The following is a 20,423-nucleotide window of genomic DNA, read 5'->3' on the forward strand; positions in this document are numbered from 1 at the left end:
ACCGACGTTCGGTCACGTGCGGAGGTGGAGGCCTTTCCCCGACTGCGTGCGTGTGTGTGTGTGTCTCAATAAAGGGGGTGAATAGAGAGCTGTCAGTTCCTGTTTGTCGTAAATGGCAGCGGAGGATGTACATCCAGGTAATTTCTTCTGTTCTTCCCCCGCAACATGCTGGCACCAGCTCAGCAGTCGGTCAGGGAAAGTCGCTGAAAAAAACAAATGGATGGCTTTCTATGGACTGAGCAAAGCGACATTCATTTAATTTAATGTAGCAAGACAAATGGCCTCTCCTTCATATTTAATAAAGAGGCAGGTTTGTTGGCTTGTATGATGTCTGAGCAATCTCTGAGAAAGTGCCATACTTGGCTTGCAGGCAAGAATCAATGTGCCACTGACAGTGCCTTTTCTCACCGTTTGAAGGCGATAGCTAGTTTTTCACAAGCTAAGGACCATACCATCAATTGAATGGAAGCAAGGATATTTATTAGGCAGGTATTCACAATTGAAAGCAATAAATAGTAGTATGGGTGTCGAGACTGCAGTGTCGAGAAGACTTCGCCTGAGGATTCACCTTAGCTCTCGGGCTGGGTGAACCTCCACTGGACCCTGCAGTAGAGAGAGAGGGAGAGAGAGAGTGAGAGGGCTGGGAGGATGGGGCACATAAAATGGAAAGGAAAGAGAACAGTCCTATACGGTTGTCAGGAAAGTTTCTTATATAAAAAATAGCAGACGGGGAGTGTTTGAGGTGTGGTTCTGCTGCAGGAACCTCAGCTATTATATAATCCATGAGCCAAGGACCACAGAATCGGTTGAATGTTAGCAAAGATGTTTATTTTGGAGGTATCCATAATGGAAAGCGATAAAATATGGATACAGTGATATGGATTCACTGTATTGCTGGGGCTCGGTGAACCCCCAATGTAGTTGCAGCTGCGATGCGGAAAAAGTGTCCAGAAAGTAATATGGAGAGATGCCAGATATGGACAGAACTTTGCAGAGACGGGAGAGAAGAAAAAGTGGGTTGCGATGGCCAGACTGTTGTAAATAATGGTTCAAAAGGGGAAGAACTTTGAGACTTCCTAATTGTTTTGTAGTTTCCTACAGGTTCATATGGACTTAGGTGAGAGTTCAGCCTGAAGTAAAAGATGGGGTGTGGAAAGAAAGTAGGTAAGAAAGCCAGACACAGGGATGATGGTCAGATCAGAGATACATGGATCAGGATAGGAGTCAAATTATCTGGACTCTGGAAGTGAATTTGGTGCATTGTAAGAAACCAAGAAGGCTGGCAGAAAGAAAGGTTTCCAGCTTGTACGTGACATTAGGAGCAGGTAGCCGGAACAGAGCGTGGTGACACAACAGGAAAGTAGATGGAGTTGTAGTACCATGCAGTACCGCCACAAATTGACTTAACTATTTCAGATGCCTTTTGTAAACAATTTTATTCATACAAAATGCTTCCAAACGGTCACCCACCAAAGTGGCTAGTAAGAGAGAATGAGTTACATTCGGCATTGCCGAATTCTACCTGCATTTGGTGGGTGGTGAGTGTTAATGTCCAGCCCTGGTTGCGGTTATGAATGCACTTCGAACATTGCACACTCAGACAGTTGGGGGGGGGGGAGTTAGGATGGGAAATCTGGCATCCTGGTGCCTGTAACATTAGCTGGAGCAGGCTCCTGGAGAGGGGGCAGTATATTGTGGTGGGAGACTGGCTTCCTAGTGCCAGAAACACTAACTTGTAGAGGCTGCAGGGGAGGAGTTACTGCGGTAAGACAGAAGACTGAAAACCCAGTGCCAGAAGCATTAACCAAAGGAAAAAATGGGGTGGTTGGCTGGCATCCTGGCGTTGGCAGCAGTGACTGGAGGATGCTGATGAAATGTGCTATTAATGTTTGCGCAAGGACCTGGCAACCCAATGTCAGGGGCTGTGGTGGCTTGCGTGGGTGGAATGACGTAATGGCTTGAGGTGCTGTTTCGGCTGTGCTTCGTCTTAAATCGCGAACTAGCAGTCTACTTAGTACACCAAATTAGTATGTGAACATTTCAGTATGTTTGACACCATAGTATGCATCACTTAGTAGGCAAGAAGGGTTCTGATCATGGACCGGCGTGGACTGAACTGAAAAAAAAATAGCTGTCTGACAGGCTGTGGGATAGGCTGTCCATCTTGAAAAGTTCAGTGGAGGAGGTGAGTAAGAATGTTTATTAAGTCTGCAGATAGACATGCGCTTGTAGGTAGCCAAATATGGTGAGTTGACAAACTAGCTAAGTTCTGTGACTGTGTTGAATGTAAAAGAAGAACGAAAGATAACAAACCGGTATGGTGGACATTTATTATTTTTATTTAATTTTTTTGTATGTGCTAATAAGCAGAAGTGGCGTGTCTTGAACCCCAGCTATTGTAGCTCCGAGTATGCACAGCTGTCCAGCTTTGTAATAAAACAGCTTATTCGAAATGCAAACTAAAGATCAAGAGGCGAGATGCGTGGAAGCTGACTCTCAAGCCCCCACACGTGTGGGGGTTCAATCTGTAAGGCTGTAAAACCTGACCATAAGACCTGACTGTAAGACCTGACTGTAAAACCTGACCATAAGACCTGACTGTAAAACCTGACCATAAGACCTGACTGTAAAACCTGACCATAAGACCTGACCGTAAGACCTGACTGTACAACCTGACCATAAGACCTGACCGTAAGACCTGACTGTACAACCGTACTGTAACACTATCGGTGTTTCCCTGCCGACGGTGGAAACGGACTGTCCCTGCAGCTGCTCCAGCTGAGCACGTCAGGCCCCTCAGACGCGCTGGCAGCGTGGCCGCAGAGCAGCGCTGCTGCATTTTTCATAATGCGACCGTTCTGCAGCAGTAATGCGATCGTGCATCACGCGCTGACAGACCTGCTGCACGCACACAGCCCCAGAGCTCAATCTACTTCTGTATCTGCGCCACCCCCTCCCTCTATCCCAATCACACTTTCTCTCCCTCTACCATACTTCTATCCCTTTCTGGTACATCATCTGTCTTTCTCTTGCCTCTCTCTGCATCTCTGCTCTGCCTCACCTACTCTTCATTCTCTGTGCTTTCATCTCTCTCCCTCCCTCTCTCTTCTCTCTGCTCACTTTTTTCTCTCTTACTACCTTCCTCTCTCTCTCTCTCTCTCTCTCTCTCTCCCACACACACACAACCAAGCACAGCTCCCCCACACCCTCATCTTCATGCACCCTCTCCGCCCCTAGGGGGCTCTGGTGCTGCCCGGGGATTGGAGCCCCTAACTCTGGAGCCCACGTGCTGTGACAGCCCCACCCCCCTCTGCGACAGGCGGGATTGATGAGGTCATTTCAGGAGGAGGGGAACAGAGTGCGCCAGACACCTCTGGAAATGCAGCACGATTCAGATCGAGCGGGAAACGCAGCGGGCAGTGGAGACCCGGGCCACAGCTCCTGTTCCCATCCGGAGGAGATGGAGAGCGCTAATTTAGCTCCGCGCGAATACATGAATGAGTTCCCCGCGTCAAACGCCGCGCTCAGCGTTTCTCCCCCTGTCATTCATCAGCCGCTGACACTAACAGGCTTTTCACACCGAGGCAACCTTCTTTTTTTTACTTTCCGGAACCTCGCGGAAAAAAGGTCAGGTTCGCCTCTGACCTCGACGAGCGCCGTCGCGTGACGGAAGGAGACGGAGAGCGGTCACCCATGACCTCTGAGACAGAGAGCCGTCGTTTGTCTGATCGTACGTACGGTTTTCGTTCGAGGGAGTTTCTCCCTTCTACGCGGCCGCGATATTCTCGGCGCGTGCGTCGGTTGCGATGCTGGTTAATTTGCTCCGGCGCAGGTGCAGGGATTGCGATAACTGAGGAGCGCACGCATGCGGCGTGGCTGCGGTTGAGGAAGAGCGCGTAAAATTGCTGCTCAAAGCCCTTGGCTCCGAATACGCTGTAGAATCCTTCATTAATGATTTCCCCTAAATTTTCTCTTAGATGCATTTCACTGTTTAATGGACAACATTTATGAGCAGGGAATCAAGTAATAAAAGTTAAGTAAATATATAATTAACATCCCTAGATTTGTTGTCCCTTAGTACACAGTAAACAGTTTAGTGTTAATCCAACTCAAGCAAAGTTTACGAGAGTTCTTTAGTGGTTTACCGGAGTTAATTTAACTCTGAGCACTTTACTCTGCTGGGAATAATGGCTTTCGTTCGTACTGTTACACAGAACAATTCTCTCAACTACCTTCTCGGCTTCTCTCTCTAGTGCCATTTTTAAATTACGTACCTGCTTGCTTTAGTATAAATGTAATTTTTACCCACCTTTAAAATGTGAAATATTGAGCCGCTAGTGTGAATAAATTTTGTTTGTTAATCTGATAACAAACGTGAGAATATATAGTAGTATGTAACGTTTCATCGTGAGATAAGAAGAGCCTTCGTGACATAACATCCCTCTCTGGGATCTGTATGGTGTTTAGGCTTTGAGAAAGGACTTAGACTTCATTAAATGTGCTCAGCATAGACCTGTGTGTGCTTAAGCTCTGCTTAATTTTGAGGGTTTGCACTGATGAAGTCTCCCAGGTAAGGATCTCTATTCAATTGTGCTCATGCTAGGCTAGCTATTAGCACTGTGACTATAACCCTTTACAGGATTAGGCTAGAACCCTGTCAGGCTCTTCTGTTTTCTATTACACTGGACATTACAGTGCATTACGATCACTCAGCAGACATTCTTACAGTACAGTAGTGGAGAGCAACAGTGTTTCTCTCAGGAATACAAAAATGCATCATCACCAAGAAGTCAGAGAGGCCCATTTATTATAGATGTAATGTTTATCAAAGAAATAACAATTTGTATTGCAACAAAAGAAGGCACGATTAGAGAGATAACCTATATTTACAGATGTACCTATGACAATAGCTGGGTAGCAGGTTTAAGTTCTCGGTACTCGTTCCCCCTTCTGTCTGACGAGCGAGCCAACGTCGTCCTCTCCCAAACTTTTATCGGTGGATTCACCCCGCGTGGCCCTCGCGCCATATTTGAGGCCAAGGGCTCGATGCGCATCGCTCAGTGAAGAATCTTCTCAGCCTTCATGGTTGAAGCTCCCATCGAGAGACCCGGCAGTGTTGCAGAGAGGCTAATCTCTCCTTTTCCTGCTGCCGCTTAATAAAATATCACCTTTCTCCGCAGTGTCGAAAGGGAAGGGGGGGGTGGGCGGGGGCACGCGGCTTAACGTTATTTATGGTCCCGACGTTTAACAGCAGACAGGCAACATTTTATTCTGAAAGTGAAAAAGCACCTTTTTTCCCCTTCAATGACACCGGATAAATTGGTTTCAGTTGGGATCCGACAGGATGTGGGGTTGATTTCGCTTCGGATCGGGACTTAAAATGCAGTATATCCTCTTTTCCTGATGGTTTTGAATGATGTAAGATTCACGGTGATGTATTTAGTGTTCTGTGTGACAGTGGTGGTAACCATGGCAGCAGGCAGTAAAATTCCGAGCCAGTGCAGTGCTCCAGTGAGATATACTGCTGTTTTACAGTGTCAGGTGCTTAGGGTTCACAACATTCCTTTTCCCAAATATACCACATATGAAGGGGATGCTCCTTAAAGTGGCCAGAATCAGTGACATGTGCAGAAGTGAACAGATTCAGTGACATGTGCAGAAGTGAACAGATTCAGTGACATGTGCTGAAGTGAACAGATTCAGTGACATGTGCTGAAGTGAACAGATTCAGTGACATGTGCTGAAGTGAACAGATTCAGTGACATGTGCTAAAGTGTACAGATTCAGTGACATGTGCTAAAGTGTACAGATTCAGTGACATGTGCTAAAGTGAACAGATTCAGTGACATGCTAAAGTGAACAGATTCAGTGACATGTGCTAAAGTGTACAGATTCAGTGACATGCTAAAGTGAACAGATTCAGTGACATGTGTTAAAGTGTACAGATTCAGTGACATGTGTTAAAGTGAACAGATTCAGTGGCATGTGCTAAAGTGAACAGATTCAGTGACATGTGCTAAAGTGAACAGATTCAGTGACATGTGTTAAAGTGAACAGATTCAGTGACATGTGCTAAAGTGAACAGGTTCAGTGACATGTGCTAAAGTGAACAGATTCAGTGACATGTGCTAAAGTGAACAGATTCAGTGACATGTGCTAAAGTGAACAGATTCAGTGACATGTGCTAAAGTGAACAGATTCAGTGACATGTGCTAAAGTGAACAGATTCAGTGACATGTGCTAAAGTGAACAGATTCAGTGACATGTGCTAAAGTGAACAGATTCAGTGACATGTGCTAAGGTGAACGGATTCAGTGACATGTGCTGAAGTGAACAGATTCAGTGACATGTGCTAAGGTGAACAGGTTCAGTGACGTGTTCTAAAGTGAACAGATTCAGTGACATGTGCTAAAGTGAACAGATTCAGTGACATGTGCTAAAGTGAACAGATTCAGTGACATGTGCTAAGGTGAACAGATTCAGTGACATGTGCTAAGGTGAACAGATTCAGTGACATGTGCTAAGGTGAACAGATTCAGTGACATGTGCTAAAGTGAACAGATTCAGTGACATGTGCTAAGGTGAACGGATTCAGGGACACTAAAGTGAACAGATTCAGTGACATGTGCTAAGGTGAACGGATTCAGGGACACTAAAGTGAACAGATTCACTGTCAGTCATGTTCATTGACACACTAAAGTGATTCACTGAGTAGATTCTATATTGTTGATGATGATGCGGAGTGGGTGTGTTGTATTTTACAACTCAAATTTAGAGAGTAGAGTCAGAGGAAGGGTACTTTATAGGACTACATTTTTAGCTGAAGTGCTAAAGTTATTATAGGCCCAGTTATTATAGGACAGCTGGAGACCCAGGATGCATTGCAGCTGTACAGTGAGAGCCGCTGTGACATTGCTGTTGCAGCGACTGATGCACAGAAAGGCTTTGCACTGCTGCAGCCAGGAAGTGCAGAGTTTCCATGGAATCAGTTGCAGCGTGAGCCCTATGCAGTGTTGCAGTGAGGGCTGTTTCTTTCTTTCTGCTTTTGGATTTTTAGAAATCTGAAGCTTCTCAGATATTTGAGAATGGACTTGTGTTACAGCCCATAGTTCTGTGCGGTTCGCGGAGGGTTTAAAATGAGGGCACGAGGGCAGGGAATGAGAGAACACTAGCCCAAACTCATGGCCCCTATGGGAAGGAACGGGGCCCTGGAGCCCCTGCGCTGTTTTCATTTTGTAATGATACTTTCCCGAATGACTTATTTCCAAATGCCATTTTTATTTATGAAATCCATTATTCATTTCATAATTACACTTATTTCAATGATTAAGACATTCTGTCATTCGACTTGAGCGGGGCTGGACCTAGTCACTGACTGGGCTATCTTTTGCGATTTATTACTCATCTTGTTCAAACAGACAGTGGCTGGTGCATGGAGGCCGTGGCCTGATGCCAGTAACTCTGCTAGTCTTAGTTTGCTACCTGTGCTCCTGCTCCTGCTATAATTTTATAGGAGGGGTGAGGCAATCTACTAATTGTATAGACCAATGTCAGTGTCTTGAAACATTGAGCACAAAATGGTGGCAGAAAACCCCTGAAGAGCTGCTGAGTTTCTATAGCATTTTGTACTATTCAACAAGCTTGTTAAATAGAACAAAATGCTATTGAAACAATTTAAACTAAATATTTAACTAGTTAAATTAAATATTTAACTAGCTTGTAGAACATTAAATTGTCTAAACGGCTTGTTAAATATAATAATGTCTTAGAAAGAGACTTGGTCGGAGAACTTCAATAGTTTGTCTGCTCAAGACAAAACCTTTTAAGTAAATTTAAGTAAACTCACTCCTTCTGATGGAACCGGCCTGCCAGATCCATTCTCCCTTCCCACGTGTCAGTGGGTATGTGGTCCGACTAAATGGCCAGAGCTCCAATGGCCAGACTGGGACGGCAGGTCTGCCATCTGCCGAGCTACGGCTTCGCGGGCATGCCCCGTACTTGCAGTGCGCGAAAAAGTACTCCCCCTCTACCTGATCTCATCTATTACTGCATATTTGTCACACTGAATGGTTTCATATCCTTAGAGAAAATATAATATTATGTAAAGAGAAACTGTGTGAACACAAAACACATTTTAAATTGTTATTTCATTTATTTAATGAAAAAAGTTATCAAACACCTATATCACCCATGTGGAAAAAGTAATTGCCCCCTTCGTTACTCAGTCAACCAAATTGAATTGATCATTAGATTCAGCTGACTGAACACAGTCAGGCTTGATTGCAGCCATCCCTGTTGAATCTAATCCACACTCATGTTGAACCTTACTACTTTAGATTCTACGAGCACACTACGCCATGATCAATGGAAATCGAAGAGATGAGGAAAAAAAGATGTTGAAATACATCAGTCTGGAAAGTGTTGCAAAGCCATTTCCAAGACTCTGGGGGTCCACTGAACCACTGTGAGAGCCATTATCTCCAAATGGAGAACACTTGAAACAGTGATAAATCTTCCCAGGAGAGACCAACCTGCCAAAACTTCTCCAAGGGCGCAGTGACAACTCTTCCAGGAAGTCACAGAAAATCCCAGAACATCCAAAGAACTGCAGGCATCTCTCAATTTCAGCTAAGTTCAGCATTCTTGACTCCACAATAAGGAGACTGGGTGGGGAAAAAAGGGATTCATGGGAGAAACAAGGCGGAAACCACTGCTAACCAAGAGAAAATCAACGCTCATCTCACATTTGCAAAAAAAAAAAAAAGCACCAGGATGATCCCCAAGCCTTTTGGGATTATGTTCTATGGACAGATGAGTCTAAACTGAACTTTTTGTATGAAACGGGTCCCGTTTTGTCTGGCTTAAAGCAAATCCAGCGTTTCACAGTAAGAACCAACTACCAGCAGTCAAACATGGTGATGGTAGTGTGATGGTGTGGGGATGGTTTGCCTCGGGACTTGGACAACTTGCCGTTATTGAAGGAGCCATGAATTCTGTTCTGTAGCAGAAACCTCTTAAGGAGAATGCCCAGTCACCTTTCATTATATATAGCAAGACAATGATCCAAAATAATAATAATAATAATACATTTATTTTATATAGCGCTTTTCATGGTCTCAAAGACGCTTTACAATACATGGTACATACATACAATGAATCATACAATTCAGAGAAGAAAAAAAACAAAAGCCCACATCTGAATAGCTGAAAATAAACTAAATTTAAGTTTTGGAGTAGCTTACACAAAGTCCTGACTTGAACCCAGTAGAGATGCTGTGGCAGGACCTGAAACAAGCAGTTCATGCTCGAAAGCTCACCAATTTGTCTAAATTAAAGAACTTCTGCAAAGAAGAGTGGGCTGAAGTTTCTCCGCAGTGATGTGAAAGACTGATATCAAATTATAGGAAGTGTTTGATTGCAGTTATTGCCTCTAAAGGTGGTGCAAGTAGTTATTAAATTTAAGGGGCAATTATTTTCTCACATGGGTGATATGGGTGTTTGATAACATTTCATTAAATCAATGAAATAATCATTTAAAAAATGTGGTTTGAGTCACTCAGGTTCCCTTAAATATTACATTTTTTCTAAACGTCGGAAACCATTCAGTGTGACAAATATGCAATAATAGAGGAAATCAGGAAGGGGGCAAATACTTTTTCGCAGCACTGTATGTCAAATTCTTTGAGGGGAACCAGACTGTTTTTTATTTTTACTTTGAAATTTAAGAGACAAGTTAAGGTTGTAGCACAGTTGTTCTCCATGCGGAACAAATCCGAACCAGTCACACTTCTCTTGGCCTGTCGAGCGCCTGTGTAAGATGAACAGTCCTCTACCGCGGTAGCTTCCGGAAGAGTGGAGAAGATGCGGTTATGAAAAAAAGATCATTTTGTTTTGCGCAGGACTAAGACCTTTCAGCATTAGATCAATAAATATAAATGTGGACTGACCTCAGGCAGGTTGCCAATGGGTAGGGAGTTAACACAATGAATAAAAGATGATATGAAGTGTGATGGCACAGATACATTTTTGAAAGCTGTACCATGACACTCTCTTTTTGGGACATTTGGAGCACTCGCACACTCACACACACACACACGCACGCGCACACACACACACACACACACACACACAAACACACATGCACGCACACACACACACACACACACACACACACACACACTCACACACACACGCACGCACCTACACACACACACGCACACACACTCACACACAAACACACTCCTCTTCGGTCTGCATCTTGGCTCCCCTCCCCACCCCCGACACTCCTAACTTATGTAATTAATTCAAGTTATTGCATTTTTAAATGATTTTCCAGTTTTGTAATGACTTGTTATTTATCATATTGCCCGTTTGTATTAATAGTTTTTATTGTTGTGTAGCTTGATAAGCATTCTATATTCATTATTCACAATTTGTATTATGGTTAGCATAATTAACTTAAATTTAGAGCTTAAACTCATTTGTCTGAGAATTGTTATAAGCCATGCCTGCCACTATTTCTCATAAAATGCCGATGGATATACTTGTGTTCTCTTTCTGGATAAGAGAGTCCGACGAATGAAATGAATGAATAAACTGAATGGAAATGCAGTGTACAAAGAAAGACGTGTAAAACCTGCTGTCCTACAATAACAATATGTTATGCAAAACTGGTGTGCTGAGCTCTTCACAAAGAAGAAAGAAAAGTGTACGGAAGTTTCCGCAATAGAAAGAATATAACACGTGTAAAGAAACACGCTGGTCGTAAAAATGAACATGGGGAGAGATGATCGTGGGGGCGGGGGGGGGGGGGGTTTGTATATGAACAAATAAGGGGGTCATGGACACCATGGAAACTGGAGCACGGGCGGGTAACTCCAGTGACGGCTGGTCTCTGCCTTTCCCCTGTTTGCTTTGCATGACAACCTCTCTGTCTCTCTGTATCTATTAATAGTTGATAATGTATGAATTGTACTTCATTGTTGACTTTTTCAAATGTTTAAAAAATTATTTACAAAAGCATTATAGACTGAATAATATTTCCTTTATTTTGCTTGATTTGATTTTTTATTCAACCTTGATTAGCATGAAGGCCAGAGTTTCCTGATGGATACATTAAGCTCGTAACATTGGATAGGGTTTCCACGCTTTATTAATATTTATTCCCTTGTCTCATCTGGGTGTGTTGTGATCTTGTGCGGAGTTTTCTCAATCTGGCCAACCTTAATTGTGTGTTTGCTAACATTTATTAATGTTGACTAGCCATCAACAGTTTTATGCACAATCATTAATCATTTATTAAGCATTGATTACGTAATTACACACTTGCTGTTGGCCCAATGGTTTTAATTGTAAGTTACCACCATTGTAAATGGCTGCCAAATGTGCCACACAGTATTTAAAAGCATTAACAGTATTCAGTAGCAGTCCATTACAGTTAAATATGAATGGTCTTTACATTTACAAAACACATTTTGCGGCTCTATTTTTCTGGAATGTTCCACACCTCATGTGCACAGTCAATGGCATAGCACACAGATGCACCGGGCGCGGCTACTTAATTCGTTATTTTTGTCACCAGAGGCGAGAAGCGCACAGCTCAAAGCCTACAGTGTGGTAACATGAAATGAGCGGAGTTGTGAAAAGCTGAGTTTGAATATCTTTAGCCTAGGCGTACGTAAACTTTTGGCCTCAACTGTACTGTAGCCCATGCAAACACTATCTTATTGTTACACGACACATTTCTGGGATTCAAAAATCTGGAATTAGACCAAAAAAAGTGTGAAATGTTAGATTTCTGGAGTTTGTGTTCAGGGTTCATCCTTTGCAGTATGTCGTTTTGGTGTTTGTTTATTAGGCGTACATGAGCCTGATTCAACTCCACACCAGTGTGGATTACACACTTTGAGCTGTGCTGCAACCAAGTTTATATGTAACAAATTTACACATGTTCAATGTAATGAACTAGCACGTAAACTAGCGAACAGTTAGTTATAATTAGGTCTCGCATTTTGTCCTCCTAGATTTGTATATTTAACCCTGAATTGCTCAGTAACTGTGGTTTTCGCTTGTATATATGTACTTTGTTAGTGCTTTTAGCTTTTTTGTGGCATTTTCTGAAACTACCTATAGTGTTACTCTGTTTCAATGAGTTCATTATTTTTTTATGATGGACTGCCTAAAATCAGTTAAACTGGCATGGATCACAGAGGCAAAAGTTTTCCTTAAGTTTTATATTATTAGCTTAATCACTACACCCAAATGAATTTAAACGGACATTTTATTATGCTATGCTTAGCACTAATAGAAAAAAGTTTTTTGTTTTTTTTAATGGGATTCATTGGCAACAGGATGAAAGTTGTGACAAATGCTGTAATGAGGAAAAGGTTGATTTTGCGCATCACATTTATAGATTTAAAAAAAACCATAAAGCTGAAAAGTTGACACAGCTTAATGAAAAAGCCTTGTGTCTATATTCAGCGCTAGTCCTAGAGTTGTGGGGTCTGCTGGTTTTCATTATTCAGCATTTGATTTATCAGTAAAATTGTTTATTACAGTTACTGAGCTCCAAGATTTCAGCCTCACCATTTTGTCAAGAGGCCGAAGAGATCGCACTGTTCAAGCTCTGCATCTGTGCTGCAACTCACCTGACCTGGTTTCTCAGGTGAAATTGCTGATTCTAAGGGAGAAGCTAAAGCCAGCATACCCCTCAGCCCCTGAAGAACCACAGTCCTGGACCACAGCCCTGAAGAACCACAGTCCTGGACCACAGCCCTGAAGAACCACAGTCCTGGACCACAGCCCTGAAGAACCACAGTCCTGGATCACAGCCCTGAAAAACCACAGTCCTGGATCACAGCCCTGAAGAACCACAGTTATGGACCACAGCCCTGAAGAACCACAGTCATGGACCATAGCCCTGAAGAACCACAGTTCTGGACCACAGCCCTGAAGAACCACAGTCCTGGACCACAGCCCTGAAGAACCACAGTCATGGGCCACAGCCCTGAAAAACCACAGTCCTGGGCCACTGCTCGAGACACAGAACCCAACCAAAGCACGACTGTACTTCTGTGCTCTAAACAAGCAGTCAAAAGAACAAGAAGTGTTTAAGCATCCTTGACTATTTCACAGGGCTGTCAGATTTGAAAGATGCACACTTTGTAATGGACTCAAAAAATGTATGTTCTTATGTCGTGAATAAAAATAAATCAAAAATGTTTGTTTTTTTCTTCACAAACACAGTTTGACAAGTTTATTTTTGTCAGTTCTGAACTTTTAAAAACTGATGTTTTCTTATATGCGATAAAGTACTTCAGAAGCACTCTCACCTTATCAGAGTGAGGGATAAATGTTGATTAAATCCAGGCAAAACCCTGGATTATACTTTTAGTCTCGCTGTGGTCCTGTTTTTACAATCAAAAAAGACTCCTCCTCCATCTTCAACCCCGCCCACTCACCCGAAGTACCTGACTTCGGCACTCCAGCTACCTGACATAGCTAGACGAATAGCTAGAGGTCATGATACTTGCAGAAAACATGCCAACACACTACGCTTCTCATCGCCTTTGTGAACTTCAGCTGTTGTCATTGAGGAGATTCCAGTTCCAAGGTTGACTCCTCTCCCCACAAAGAAAAGAGTGTCACGCTCAGAAATGTCCCAAAACATTTTAGAAGAAGAAATATAGGCAGAGGAGCTGCGATTTGGTGACAGAGACTGCCAGTGCATCACAGATATGAATGAACATTTTATAATAGTTTCAGGCTAAAAATCCTGCGTAGTAGATAGATAAAAGATTCCCATTTATCAGCCTGCTATGTGGCTTATCATCCTAGTGCATGAATGGGTTCCACCATCTGGTATCAAATTTGGACCATGCCAGCACCAGTGGCAGTTCCGTTGCCAGCACCAGTGGCAGTGTCAGTTCTAGTGCCAGTGCCAACTATGGCCAGAAATCCCCCCCCCCCCCCCCAGGAAAGGCAGGCTTTCAGTCGGCTGAGGGGACTGCTCTCAAAGCTCACCAGCACCCCCTATCAGTCAGTCAAGCACCTACAAGTCTGTCTGTTGAGCTGCGTATGTTGTCTGCTCCTTCCTAAATGAACCACACAGGCTGTGGATAGCGTTTCAGTGTGAGCACGAGCAAGCGTTCTAAATTTGGGAGAAAAAAATGGGGACAAGTTCATAAAATAAGTGCAGGACAGTTTTTGATAGAATCCAGGGCATTGCCCTGATTCAGTAAAGTTAAGGAGTCTCACTCTTCCTGTTTTCTTCATTTGCAGGACCTTCGGCTGTTTTGGGATTATTTCCGCCAACTGAAAACGGATTTTCCCGTACACCGCATCACAGGGTGAGTGCCAAAAGGCGTGTGCCCCCAACGCCCTGGCCTTGAGATGACCTTCCAGCCGTACCCTGCACTTACACTCACGCCTGATACACTTGGCAAGCGGGATTTCTGTATATCCCATACATATGTGGTCGCGTGTTCACACTTGAGTTAAAATGTGTCGCATGCCCGGTTCTGTGAGTTTACACGGAGATCACATTTTTGCATTTCCCTGAAAACTATTTAAAGAATGAAATCGTTTCAGTCGCTTATTTTTAATCACCCCTGATCGGGGGCAAGATGGGGGGGGGTGGGGAGGGGGGGAGCCTCACTGCCATTTTGAGGCCTGGTCTACCGAAGGGCCGTGAAAGGGACCCTCTGCGCGGGAAACGCGGCTTCCTTGCGTGAGGTTAAGAGTTTACGGGGCCCTCTGACGGAGCTCCCGCTTTCAGCCAGGCTGAAGAGTGAGCAGGGGAGCTAGCACAGCTGTTATCTCCACAAAAGAAACAACTGTGCAAGAAACGCAGCATCGGCTGCGGACGTAAAAACCAGCCTGCGCCACGACGATGTGCGCACCCTGCTGGCCCTGAGCGGGTACTGTACAGAGGATGAGAGCAGAGAGTTTGTGTGGGAACTCACCATAGAGGTCATGCATGTGAAAACAGTCTTGCTTGTTTTTACAGCTTATTACAAATTTCATTTCTGTTTGACTTCTAAAGGTTTTATTTTTTTTTAAATATTTTATGTTGCCTGTTTATCACTGTATATTTTACCCCAGTTTATCTGTAATTTTAACCTTCTTGTCAACTCATTATTTCTATATTATTTGTACATTCCACTGCCTGTGAGAATTATTATTATTATTATTATTATCATTATTATTATTATTATTATTATTACCACCACTACTACTATGACTACTACCACTAAATCAAGGACACATTACATTTTTATGCAGCTTTTTATGCAGGACATGCAGCTGTTGTTCTAACAGTGTTAAAAGAAATATTCTTATTTTTTGAAACCACACAATGTCTAAAAGCAACTTCAAAATGCTGATTTTATCCTTTATCTTTTTAAGTTCTGTGGTTATTCATGCATGGCTCTGGGCTCTGACTGCTGTTATGATACTCCCTGCTATGCTGAAGACCTTGTATATTAGTGAATACAGTAGCTAGATTTCCCTAATTCACACCATCTGCTTTGGGTAATCACCGCCTCTCCCAAATCCCCATTATCCGCAAGGAGCACCATGGAATGACTAAACAAACTATAACGTTTTCTAATCCCTGGATATGGACAGAACATTTAGTTGCTTCCCTGTGTGTCTGTCGATGGTCACGTGCACAATCAAAGCCTCTCCAGGTTGTATTCTCATAGGACCATACAGCCATTTTGCGGTTGATGCAGAGATGTGAGCATTTTCTGCACCATTACTTCCACAGTTAGATAGCTGCTTGGTCATCGATGTGATTCTCTGGTGTGCCTGTGAAACGATTGGTATTTTAAAATTAGTGCTTCCTTCAGAAAAGCAGCTGAATTCTTCTCCCTCTGGCCAGTCCTGGCTCCGCCCATTGTTGACATAGTGACTGTCAGAACCCTCGCTGCTTCAGGTTTGGGAAGAAGCAGCAGCAGAAGCAGGTAAAACCATGGTTTGAATGGAAGTAGAGATGTGCTTTATTAAAGATTTTAGATCTACCAAACCTTCGAGTGTGGCACGCTTTTATTGGCAGGCTTCATCTGGCAAGGTTGTGGCAACTATGCTGGCATCCTGAATATCAGTAGAAGGCCTGGACGGGTTTCCATGGTGACACCACGGAGGGTGGGGTCAAAGACAAAGGCTATATTACTCTGTATTTCATGTGTTTCTGAATGAACAATTATCTAATTATACTACCTTTTGGATCTTGAGATCTTGGAAATGCGAGATTTCTCTTTTGCTTTTTGGAGTGTTTCATGTAGAAATTGCAATTCTCGAATGCATGTCACAAACTGCATACACATAGACAATTGGTAAATGAGCTATTGTTCTAATCCCCCTGCCTTGTTTTGGTTTTGTATCAAACTTTTGCGTTTTTATACAGAATTTCAGCACCCCTCTGCTCTATGTGGGATGGCCACGAGTGTCGGAAGCCAAGGTTTTAAGGGGTATCTGAGGAGTGGATTTATTTTATTCCTATGAAAAACAAATGTGGGATTCATGAAACATGCAAAAGACCTTCAGTTTTGTGTGTATCCCAGGAGTATCAGAGCATGAATGCCAACTGTTTGCATATTGAGTGCACATGCCTGTTCATGTTGATTTGCATAATGAAACACACCAGCAGTCCCATAAGCGGCATGCTGCCTGCAGGGTTATGTGCAAACGTCAGCCAATCACCGCAAACGTATCCGCTCGGTCCCTAAAGACGCTCTTTCTCCCTTCTCCCCATGGCATGATTAACCAAGTGATCCTAACACAGCAAATACACCACTGCTAAGTGTTGGGTTTAGCTGCATGCTTCTGGGTCTTCCTATACCATCATCAATCAATTTTCAAAAGAAAAGAGTTATGCTTTCATGGGAGAATGACTCACCACAGTAAATAGCTGTGTATAACGTGCATCATCATCATCATCATCGCTTTGTAATTATGTGCTCGTTCCAGTGGCCGACCCAGGGATTGTATCATTGCCTTGGGGTGGGGATGGTGGTGGGGGGCACAGTAGCAGTTATGAAGCAAACGCTCGAGAGAGGGATGCCTCAGAGATGTAAAGGCCCATGTTCAGAGGGCAGAGTCACACTAATCACACATGATGGAGTTTGAGGTACTGGGAGGGAGGGAGGGAGAAAGGGCGGCTCCTCCTCCTTGGCTACTCTCAGATACTCTTGTTCCCTCCGACAGCCAGGGAGGCCTACAGGACCTTGGACAGCTACAGCCCCGTACACTCACACATACACAAAATTACACGCACGCGCACACACACACACATGCACTCATGCACACACACACATGCGCGCACACACATTTCAATGATAAAAAACTAAGGAATAGAGGCTCTGTGTTGTTGTTGTTGTTGTTCACTAAACAGCAGCGGTTAATATTCCACTTGTGAGGAATTTGAGCATTCTCTGGGTCATTTAGTGGAAGATGCAGGTGAATCATTTCCCAGATGGCTTTGGAAAACAAAAACAGGCCCCCTCCCTGTTCGGAAAACTCTGCAGCGCCAGACTGTTGCATCAACTGCGGAGGGGGGAGCCCGTTCTCATTCCGGACGCACCAGTCCCAGTCCCAACAAGCTCCGCGCGGACCCCGGCGGGATTCCAGGGCAGCACGCTCCATTCCTCGGGTTCCACCGAACGCGCTCGGAGAGAGAGAGGGAAGAAAGAGAAAGACAGAAGGGAAGAAAGAAAACGCGAGAAGACGAAGAGACCCCCCATAGCATATGTGGAGATTCATGGCTGAACGAACCGGGAAATGACTGTACAGACAGAGCGTCAAAGGCAGGGCGTGGCTCAGCAGATGTGGGGGAATTCCTTCCGGCATGTTCCCCCTGACTGTACATGCGTTCGCAGGCCATTGGTTCCTATGGAGGCGGGAGGTGACACCGGGGGTCAGATGTGACTGGGAGCATGTCACACCAAATCAGAGGCCACCATGCAAAACAACGCCACGCCAAATCCTGCAACACCAATTCACGCAATGCCAAACCATGCAAAGTCAAACCATGCAATGCCAAACCATGCAAAGTCAAACCATGTGAAGTTGTGCCAAGCACAGATGAACTCTAATCATCTTATCTCAACTTGGCATGAGATGCACTTTGGTTTCTTTGGTTGACTAATTTCATGTGGAGAGCTGATCTGGAGGGACTGGGCAGACAGAACCCTTGGGCCTCATGCATAGAATTTACGTGGATTTCATACTAAATGTGATCGTACGACCAGTTAAAAAGTTGTGCGTACTCATGATTCATAAAAATGTGTATGCAAATCTTTTTAAAGTTTTGTAAATCAAACTTACGCACGTTTTATTTATCAATCACTAAAGTGTGTGCTCTTGAACAAGCTTTACAACTCAACCCATTGAATGCCCATCCGTATATGGTGGCATCATACATCTTATTTCACTATTTAAATCGCTTGGAGATGGCAGTAAAACACTGCTAAATAAAGCAGTTGTAACTGCAGTAAAATATAAGGAAACATAGTCACAGAAAGGAGAGTAAAAAAGAATTCTCTGAATGCTAGATTGAAATGCTGTTGATAGAGGTGCAGACGAGCAAAACTATTGTTCGGTCCCATCACCAGTACTGCATCCAGCTAAGTTAAATATGTTGTTTGGCTAGCTGTGACAGGATGGCTCTGGGTAAACTGTGTCGACTCATGAGACATTGATCCTCATGCGCAAGGAAATCTGCCCAGTCGCTAAAAACGCGCTAACTGTGTATCCCTTCGCTTACAAGGGCTTCCAGCAGCGCTAGTGCAGCCATGGTCCCTCGAATGTGAGTTGCTCACACATAGGTTTTTATAGCCATGTCTATAATGAGTTAATATTTCACAGCTGTAAAGCAATTTGCATAATATTTATTCTAGTTGCTAGTGCTATCCCGTGCCATTAATTTCAAACATGCTTCTTAGGCCTACTTTGTCATGCAGTCTAGGGTCAGGATATATTAATGCCTCAGCTCAATTATTGATGTGAATGTTAGCCTGTGTTTCAGGAGCTGCTTGTTATCATCATGCTGTGTTTATGGATGTTAATACAACCCACATTAACGGTATGTGCGGTGCCATGGAAAGCATTTGCCCCTTTCTGATTCCATTTATTAGTGCATTTTTTTTCCACACTGAATGGTTTCAGGTCTTTAGACAAAATGTAATATTAGACAAAGGGCACCCGAGTAAACACGAAATACATTTTTTTAATTATTTCATTTAATTAAAGAAGTTTGAGAGTGGGAGAGTGAAAGAGAGACTGTGTCGGAGTGCGAAATCAAATACGAAAAGATGACAGGAGGACATTTTGGATGTGTCCAAAAACTCCACACCTCTTTTCCTCCACTCCCCCTCTACCACTCATCTCCTACCCACAAGTGTGTGGAGCAAAGGAGGGGGGTGGAGGAAAGGAGATAACAAGGAGGCGTGAAGACAATTGAGACAGCTTGTCTGCTTCTTTGTCATCAAAGTCAGCGTGGAGAATTGATCTAGTAGCTCTATCTTAACTCTGACTGATGCCGAGCCCACAAATTGTATTATGACCAATCGCAGATCTTACGCATGGTCAGCCGATTTAAAGCTGCAAAATAGCTTAAAATTTCAAGCACAAGTAGCTGTAGATGCAGTACACGAATATGTACCTGATTTTGTGGTTAGCGTCGAGACACTAATCGATATGTGATCAGCAACATAATATAAAACATCTGATCGTATAAGCAAACATATAACAATTTACTGTAATTGCAGAATCCCGATGTGCCTAAGGTCTGAACATACAGGGCATTAATTCAGCTCATATACTGAAGCTATACAGTTCTGTTGCCTGTTCACTGCATCTCGCATAGGCTAATTCAGAAACATTTCGGTAATTAGTGAAATGAATTTGTCAATTCATCTTTGGAAGAGTTATTGTTTCCCAGAGTTCCTATTATGGCTGTGTTCACTGCTGAAAAAAAAACAATTTATTTCCCACTGTAACATCTGAAATCTAATTTGTTGGGAATAAAAACTCCTTTGGAAACGGTTGGTTGAATAAATCCATTCATGCATATTCACAAACTGAAATAATGGTAGCTGTCATGCTTATTTATGTTTAGAGTCATGTTCGTTTAAGCAACGTTCATAGACAAGCAAATAAATAAACCTGCTTCCCCGATTTAAATTGCTGAATTTGTCTGCAGGATATGAGCCGTGAAAGTGAACTGGCATTTTGTTATCCACTGCAGGCCTGCGGATAAGATGCTGTGTGATGATAACCAACTGAGACACATAAAATTTAAGCTAAATATTCTGCTTGATAGGGAGGTTCATGGTAAGATGTTCTCTGCTGCATTCTAAAGTTTGGATAGTGTCAGATTCTGTGGGGTGGTCCTTCAGTCTCTGTGGGTGTGAGCACGATGA

At 43.4% G+C, this 20,423-nt stretch overlaps 1 protein-coding gene across 3 annotated transcripts in view; it reads left to right on the plus strand.

Annotated features, from left to right (window-relative positions):
• Window positions 1–20,423, plus strand: part of dlgap4a (discs, large (Drosophila) homolog-associated protein 4a) — a 197,964-nt gene that overhangs the window by 76,876 nt on the left and 100,665 nt on the right. For all 3 annotated transcript variants that reach the window (XM_064299451.1, XM_064299453.1, XM_064299452.1), the window contains exon 2: window positions 14,281–14,348. The gene's annotated coding sequence lies outside the window, so the exon portion shown is untranslated. The remainder of the gene's footprint in view (window positions 1–14,280; window positions 14,349–20,423) is intronic.

The sequence above is a fragment of the Anguilla rostrata genome, chromosome 11 (assembly GCF_018555375.3).
Source record: "Anguilla rostrata isolate EN2019 chromosome 11, ASM1855537v3, whole genome shotgun sequence".
In the NCBI taxonomy this organism is placed as follows: Eukaryota; Metazoa; Chordata; class Actinopteri; order Anguilliformes; family Anguillidae; genus Anguilla; species Anguilla rostrata.